The sequence below is a fragment of the Sinocyclocheilus rhinocerous genome, unplaced genomic scaffold (assembly GCF_001515625.1).
Source record: "Sinocyclocheilus rhinocerous isolate Xijiao unplaced genomic scaffold, SAMN03320098_v1.1 scaffold1149, whole genome shotgun sequence".
In the NCBI taxonomy this organism is placed as follows: domain Eukaryota; kingdom Metazoa; phylum Chordata; class Actinopteri; order Cypriniformes; family Cyprinidae; genus Sinocyclocheilus; species Sinocyclocheilus rhinocerous.
Window position 1 is genome coordinate 257,053 of NW_015664180.1, and position 7,952 is coordinate 265,004.

Here is a 7,952-nt window from a genome sequence, read left to right on the forward strand (position 1 = left end):
AAACAACAACAATAAGCCCTACGAAGCTGTTGTCGTTCCATCTGGACAGATGACAGCCTTGACAGCTAAGTGGAATCCCGGAAAATAAACGGTGGAACTTTGACCAATGAGAGAACAGTTTACTCGTGCGTGACTTGTATTAACAAATTTGGTCCATTTAGAAACTTTGCCTAAAGTGTACTGCACCAAGAATAAAAAGCAACATTGTAATAATTTCATTCCCTGTTTCGGAACAAAGCAATCGATCTGCAGGTGTGAAAGCAACCTTAATTTAATGGCTTGCATGCATTTGTAAAAAATAGAAATAATTTAATATAAATTTATACTTTCATTGGAGGACCTAACCCCACCCCTACCCTAAACCTACCCACTTCTGAACAATATAAAACACATAACAGGCAAATATAAGTACAGTCACAGGTATTTATTGCAAAAACTGAACATAAAAAAGCAGTATAAAAGCATTATAAATAAGTCGTGTTGCATTCCAAGTCTTCTGAAGCCATACAATATCTTTATGCAAAGAAGAGAGTAAAACATAAGGTTTTAATCGCTGAAATGATCCCACTCTGTTAACGCGCTCACATCTCATTCAAAAAAGATACTCCCGTAGCATGACGCAATCGCTCATGAGACACACAAGAGCCAATAGCATTTCACAACCAAGGCTGACGTAAGGCTTATTCTGGCGGCATTTTTTGCGCACAGACTGAGCTTTATGGCGGACGGAGACGCCGATTGCGTCTATTCTTCTCACAAATCAATCGTTTTACCTCGGAAGACTTGGAATATTAATACTTTTTTGAATAAATTATGACTGTAGTTGTACCTGCCTTTTATATCCTGTTTTATTGACAAATGGTAGGTTTAGGGGCAGGGGTTGGGTTACGTACTCATAAATGTGTAAATAGTGTAATATAAATAAAACTGTTGTGACTGTTAACATTGAGAAATCACACCCCAACATATATGCAATAACGGCAATATTATTACCCAATATATAATTTAATCATGACGATAAAATTCCCAGTGCCTTTCGCATCGGCATATTGACGCCAAGGGTTTCTTATTTAAAGCAATGGAGGACCCTGCACGTCGAAAAAGTGACGCCAAAGGGTCCTGACCAAGCATCAATATGTGACGAGTTGGGAGTGAGAATGTGTTGGCATACGTGCTTCCATTTTTTCACAATTTTAGTTGTCTGTAATATTGTATTTTGTTCTTTGAACCCATAACCTTTATGTCTGCTGTAGGTCTTTCAGACAACAATATAGATTCTTCCCTTATAAATTTCAGTTGGAGTATTATCATTTTATAATGGTTTGTAGTGTAAACACATGGGTGAGTCTGGATGTCGAATGACATGTGGTGTGTCTTTTTCATCACTTTGCAAGTCCACGTTTCTCACCTTGACAACATCTGTCAGATTAGCACAAGCACTCGCTCCCAGAATGTCATCTAGGTTGTTGTAGAATGGGGAATGAATCTTTAATTTCATCATGCTCACATTTTATCTCATGTACTTCTACTGTAACTTCTTAACTTTTGCATGGCATTGCATCTTTCATGTTTTAAAAATTCAAAAGATTAACTTTTTTTCAGACAACAAAGAATGCCAGAGTCTCCTCCAGAGACCATCCATCCCCACAGTAAGGGGTTTCTTAGGGTTTTTTCTCATGACAGAAGATTGCAGCTATGGATGGCAAGTCTAAGGTACTTCTATCATGCAGCGGACTGGTAAGCCTGGGCTTTTACATTACAGAAATCAATAGAATGACAAAAGGACTGGTTTAAACCAAGTATGGTTTATTTGGGGGTAAAATTGGTCTGAAACCACTTAAAGGAAAAGCTTTGATGTTGAGTGAACTGTAGGAGGAAAGCTTCCAAATGTAATCACCAATAGATAAAATAAGAATGACATTTAAAGAAATAGTTCACCCAAAATTGAAATTATACTTACTCTAGGTCCAGTGTTGCCAGTAACGGATGTAGCGAATCAGCTCAAAGGGGAAATAGGAATGATTAATCATAACTAGTTATAATTAATTATAAATATTTAGATCCGCTGTAAGTATTTACTTGACCTCTCAGGGTCAACTGTCTGTCAATTCTAAGAACGTTAATTTCCTGGTTAAGGGAAATAACTTTCTTACTGTACTGTAACTAACAAAACTATGTTGTGTGTCTGATTGGTCCAGACGCCACACGGATTACAAGTATGGCGAGTTACGTAATCAGATTACATTTTCAAGTAACTAGTAAAGTAACACATTACTTTTTAATTTACAAAAAATATTTGAGTTACTTTTCAAAATAAGTAATACCAATTACTTTGTTTTCCCATTTATTGACTGACAGCTCTTCTGTCCCCATGTTGAGAGAAATCGGGAGTAAATGCAGAGGCGTTGTGTGCGCTGTGTAAACATAATAGTTACTGTAGTTCCAGACTAAATGTGTACATGTATTTACTCATCTCACTTGCACAAAAACAGGTTCCTCAAAATGAATAAAAACAGTGCAATGCAAACTCAGAATATGAGTTTAACCAGTGTCTTTGCTGCTGACATTTGGTGATTCAGTTCAACCATACTAATAAACAAAAGACTTTAGATAAGCATAACATTTGTGGTTCTTTTTTTATTGTTGAAGAATGTTGAACTTTCTTCTCCTGCATCATATTCTTCATGCAATCCAGAATGGCAGCACAATTAAAATATTTGTTTGAGCTGCGCCCTCTACTGTACATACGTGAATTTACATTTCCTTCAGCCTGAGGTTTATTCATTTCACTTTAGCCAAAAATAGAACGTTTTATATAAAAAAAATAAGCAAGCTCAGCCCAGATGAGAAGTAACGCTAAAGTAATGTAATTACTTTCCATAAAAAGTAACTAAGTAACATAATTAGTTACTTTTTAGGATGTAATGCAATATTGTAATGCATTACTTTTGAAAGTAAAACTGCTCAGGTCATCCAAGATGTAGATTGTAACAGATTTGGAGCAATGTAGCAGTACATCACTTGCTCACTAATGGATCCTCTGCAGTGAATGGGTGCCATCAGAATGAGAGTCCAAACAGCTGATAAAAACATCACAATAATCCACACGACTCCAGTTCATCAGTTCAAAGTTAAAAGCTGCATGTTTGTCTGCTGGTGAGCAAGGGATGTAAGGCTAAATTTCTCCAAATATGTTCTGATGAAGAAACAAACTCATTTATATCTTGGATGGTAAATTTTTAGCAGATTTTAATTTGGGGGTAAACTATTCGTTTAAAAACCAAAGAGAAACATAGTTTAGATCTTGACTACTTGCAATGCTTGATGTAACAGTGAATTGAAAGTTTCCATTTCAGCGGTCATTATAAACTGTAAGATGCTTTCAGGCTGTGAAAGATCCTTCTGCATCTCCAGGCTTCAGTTATACACACCGTGGGTGGCACAGATGTGACTTTGATAAGTGACCTGGTCATGGAAATTATGCAATTTTGTGTAAGATCTTAAGAGGAAGAGCAGTGAATTTGAACATCTGCAGGAAAAGTATGTGAACCTAATAGACTGCTCATTACATATGAGCTAATCTAGTTAGGTTTTCATGTCTATACTGAACGCAGCCTGCAGTGCAAAGTGGAAAAGGATTTTATAACTGGTTGGCCTGCTTCAGTAGCAGCAATAAGAAGACTGTGTAAGAAGATCTTAAAAGAAAGAGCAGTGAATTTGAACTTCTGCAGAAAAGTATGTGAACCCTTTGGATTAGCCATTACATTTGATCTGCGCTTCAGTAAAAGAAGAAACATTGATACTTTTTTCTTGTCTATATTGAACACACCATGTACACATCTGCAGTGCACGGTGGAAAAAGTATGTGAACCCTTGGATTATCTTACTTGTTTGACCTCCTTCGGTAGCAGCACTTACCTCCACCACCAAATGTTTCCTGTAATTGCACATCAAACCTGCACAACAGTCAACGTCTTACAAAACTGTTGCAGTTCTGTAATATTCTTGTGATGTGAATCGCCCTTTTGAGGTCATGCCGAAATATCTCAATCGTGTTGCGGTCAGGACTCTGACTGGGACACTCCAGAAAACACATTTTCTTCTGCTTATGAGTTTTGATGTTGCTGTGTTGTGCTTTTTTCCAAACATATTTGGTTTCTTCTGACCACACAATATTTCGCAAGTAGCTCTGTGGAACCACCAAGAGCTCTCTTATTAATTTACTGCAGGTTAGAAGGGCATATTCCCCATTTCAGTTGGTTTCATCATAACTGATTTTCTTTTTGTATCACAAACTCATTCTGATTTACCTGTTGCTTCGAGAAGCCAGCTGAGACTTTGATAAACTAAAATGGAGATTAGAAACCTGCATACCCCATTGCGGTTGAAAGAAAAATGCCCAATCAATCTCCACCAAAGGGCCCTCGGTGTAAGTACACCAATAGGAACATATTCATGTTGTTCAGAATTGACCATCAGGGTTCTTATTAAAATAGTCAAACTTTTTTAAATTAAATACATTTGCACGTTTGTTCTTTTATCCCTATCCTTAATCTGAACGTGAGCAAATAACAGTTTCAGACAGGAGTGTGGCATGACGTCTGAGGGAAGTCAAGGGAAATTACATTTTCATGAAGTGGATTACTTAGTAAAAAAAAATGTATAAATGTATTCAAATGATCTGTACACACAGGTCTTGCTGTCATCTTAAGTCATAGCAGAACTAGCAGTTTGAGTGCACTGCACATGCCTTGTGTTTTTTCAGCTCCAGCTTTTCATGTTTTTTCCCCATATGGCACATTTACATTCATAAATATACGTTTTAGTTACTTTTATTTGCTTGTATGCATTTTATACACTGGAAATTTGCATATAATAGAAAATTATATTTTAAAAAACGTGTATTTTTGCCAAATAGGTTTAATGTGACTTTTGTTGTTGTCATTATTCTTTCATACTTGATTGGCCAAGTTCTTCTTTTAGCCCTGAAAACAAATTAACAGTCTCAAGTCGTTGGTTTTATTGAGATCATTAAAGAGGGGATAAATAAACAAATAAGTGCATCCGTACATAAATAAAAGCAACAACCTGTCTAAAATATTCAGCCTTGTAGGCTGAACAGACGAGTTCCAAGAGAGAGCGAATATCTCGCTGTGCAAAACAAAAGCAAATGCTCAGAGGCATCAAACAGATGCTATTAGTATCACTGAAACTCTTTTTTATTCTATTATATTTTTTTAGTATGCACACAAAACATACTTATTTCCACTTCTGCCTCTTCCCGACTGAGGCAATACCTCATCACTGCCTCTAACTGTGTTTTAAACCTCTTTGGGGCACAATCTTGAGGGCCATGCATTAGGTATTCCCTCTTGCATGGCCCATGAGCCATTTATCATCCCTTAAACTTACTGTCATGTTAATGCGCCCATTGCCTTATAGCCTGATTGTCTCATCGTGTTGCGCTGTTGTCTATTTACTAAGCAGGAGTTATACGGTACCCAAGGAATCCATTTGAGGCGGGATGCTTGGTCAGTGTCCTGTGGTGTGATTGAGTCTCGGCCCCTTTCCAAACTGCCTCTGATTAATATTTTATATGCATTTCAACTTGTCAAGGCTTGAGTGACCCTGATTTGTAGTCCAAGAGGCCACAATATACATACGCACACTTCTACACAATACAGACTTTAGACATATAGTTTGTACAGTTGTTCAATGACTTTTCACAGTCAAATGTAATCCTTAACTATTAAAACCAAAAAATCTAAACACAAATGGTAATATACTTTTGATTTACGTTTGATTTACTAAAACAAACCAGTTCATGAGTCATTCACTGAGCACTGTATGTTTTTGAATCACTAAAATGAACTGATGCATTAATCATTTGTTTTAGAATCTGAGTATTGGTTGCATCATATATTTTTGACTAACTATAAAAAATAAAAACAATTCAGAGAGTCATTCTTTTAGGAGTTGAACTATACAGGGTGTGTGGTATGTTTCTGATTCAAAAAAGAACAGTTGGGCTATTTGTTTGGGATTCGGAACCATCTGTTTCACGCTGCAGATTCAATAGCAAAGAATCCACGTTGGAGAACCATTAACTAAACTGAAATTCAACTGAAGACATTTCTCACTGTGTTCAAAACCATTCAAACCAACGATGGAAAAGCAATTAATGTGGAACTTTTGGCAACCTAGACTCATAAAACCTGCCTTTGGCAACATTTCTGATATTACATTACTGTTCTTGCATGTTTTGCAACACTTATTAAGTGAAATGTCCAGTCAGTGGCTCTAAAAGCACATTCAGTTTTTTCTGAAACATATGAATTTGAATCTGGCAATGTTTTTTACTTTGACTGTTATAAGTATTGTGGCAGTTTGAATCAAATGTTTAGTGAGCGACACAAAATAACATTGAAAAAAATAACGAAATAATTTACCACCTACACTAAAGCTTACCACAGGGGTGTCCAGTCCTGCTCCTGGAGGGCCACTGCAGAGTTTAGCTCCAACCGAACGGAGTTTGGACACCCCTGCCCTATATACCGAACCAATACTGTTAAGAATAGAAAAGTTGAGATAAAAACACATTTGCTCAAGCAACCATGCCATTTTACCTTGTTTTTACATGGCTTTGAGCTCTTTTATCATGACTTTTTCATGACTCGTACGTCACATCACATGCTGTTTACAATAATAACAACAACAACAACATTTATTTATAAAGCACATTTAAACACAATGTAAATTGATCCAAAGTGCAACAACTACACACATACAAAGGATAAAGAGTAAAAATAAGATTTAAGTCTAGACTTAAAAATGTCCAAAGAAGGAGCAGATCTCACATGATAGGGGAGACCATTCCAAAGCTTGGGGCCAACCACAGAAAAAGCCAGATCACCCTTTGATTTGTACCGACACTGTGGTACAGTTAGAAGCAAGTGACTCGAAGATCTAAGTGCCCTAGCAGGACAATATGGCACAAGAAGTTCAGAAATATAACTTGGTGCACAACCAGACAATGCCTTATAAACAAACAGAAGAATTTTAAAATCAACCCTGAATTTAACGGGAAGCCAATGAAGGGATGATAAGACAGGAGAAATGTGATCCCTCTTTTTTGACCCAGTCAAAAGTCTTGCCGCAGCATTTTGAACAGCTTGCAATCGTGACACTGAAGATTGAGGAAGACCAGAATAAAGAGAGTTACAATAATCCAATCGAGATGTAACAAGTGCATGAATCACAACTTCCATATCCTTCCTTGAAAGAAAATGCTTCAACTTTGCAATAGATCTCAAATGGAAAAAACTTGCTCTAATAACAGCACTAATTTGTTTATCAAAAAATAGAGAGGAGTCAAAAATCACTCAAAGGTTTTTGATTTGTTTGCGTACATTAGTTGAAAGTGGACCTAACCGAACTTCCAAAGTAGGAGACGAGTGTGCAGGACAACCTAATATTAAAACCTCGGTTTTATCCTCATTTAACTGCAGGAAATTATTAGACATCCATGTCTTAATATCATGTACACATTTCAATAATACATCAAATGAAACAGCAGAATCAAGCCTTACTGGTAGATAAAACTAAGAATCATCCGCGTAACAATGATATGAAATACTGTATTTTAAAAAAATGTGGGCCAAGGGAGGCATATAAAGGGAAAACAGTAAAGGTCCCAAAATGGATCCCTGGGGCACTCCACAAGACAATGAACCAGCTTCACAACCACACAGACTACAGCTGCATGTTTTTGCTTTATGGTTTCAATAAGCACTCTTTTTGCACTGGTGAGACAGTTTTCAATTTTGTAAGCCCTTTAAATCCAGTTATCTAAATTATGTTATGATGTTCAAATATCTTGACCAAAATACAGTATTTTTTTTTCCTACTATGGAAGTCAATGGCAACCACCAACTGTTTGATTACCAGCAATC